Below are 1353 nucleotides of genomic sequence, written 5' to 3' on the forward strand. Positions count from 1 at the left end.
TAAGTGCTTCGAGTTCTTCACCAAGAGGGGAATTCGGTTGGTAGAAGGGATCGCCTTCTTTGCGTCTCCATTGATTAAGTCCACTACGAACCCATCAGATGAATTAGGGATGGATGATTGGTTGGTTCATTCTGGTGACGTTGCTTCTGGAGCTTAGATGACTATCCATTCGGAATAACTGTCGGGATAACTATCGGATTAGCTGTCGAAATCTGACGGACTCGAACTAGTTGAGGGATTCAACTCGTACGATCAGATGAAGGATTTTTGATAAGAAATAGATTATAGGATGTAGATTAGTATTCTGAAATACATAATTTACATATGCATATATAATACTAAAATCCCATAAGTTACATAGGAATCGACGGAAGCTGTCAGGCAAAGGTAACAATAACAGATACGCTAAGATATGAATTGTCAGATACGCTAAGATATGAATTTTGTCTATACACTATTCATGCAGTTAATGCATTAAAACATGTCCAGACTAAGAATGATAATCAAATGATTCCCTAAGAATGATAATCAGGTAATTTTCGACACGAAATGATAAGCAAAACTTTTGACATGCAGACACGGTCGAAGTCCAGACTCACTAATGCATCCTAACGACTTATCAGTTATACACACTAATGCAGACCTGGTTCTCTAAGACCACCGCTCTGATACCAACTGTGAAGACCCGTCCTAATCCATCCGGACGAAGTCCATATCGATTATAAATGATTCATAACAGTTGATTACATCGCGAGGTACTTGACCTCTATATGATACATTTTACAAACATTGCATTCGTTTTTGAAAAGACAATCTTTCATTACATTGAAAGTTGACGGCATGCATACCATTTTATAATATATCTAACTATAATTGACTTAATAATAATCTTGATGAACTCAACGACTCGAATGCAACGTCTTTTGAAATATGTCATGAATGACTCCAAGTAATATCTTTAAAATGAGCAATTTCACAGCAGAAGACTTCTTTCATACCTGAGAATAAACATGCTTTAAAGTGTCAACCAAAAGGTTGGTGAGTTCATTAGTTTAATATAAATAAACATTTCCATCATTCTAATAGACCACAAGATTTCATATTTCCATTTCTCATAAACATACGTCCCATGCATAGAGACAAAAATAATCATTCATATGGATTGAACACTTGGTAACCGACATTCACAATATGCATATAAGAATATCCCCATCATTCCGGGATCCTCCTTCGGACATGATATAAATTTCGAAGTACTAAAGCATCAGGTACTTTGGATGGGGCTTGTTGGGCCCGATAGATCTATCTTTAGGATTCGCGTCAATTAGGGTGTCTGTTCTCTAATTCTTAGAT

Source organism: Rutidosis leptorrhynchoides, chromosome 9, assembly GCF_046630445.1.
Source record: "Rutidosis leptorrhynchoides isolate AG116_Rl617_1_P2 chromosome 9, CSIRO_AGI_Rlap_v1, whole genome shotgun sequence".
Lineage (NCBI taxonomy): Eukaryota > Viridiplantae > Streptophyta > Magnoliopsida > Asterales > Asteraceae > Rutidosis > Rutidosis leptorrhynchoides.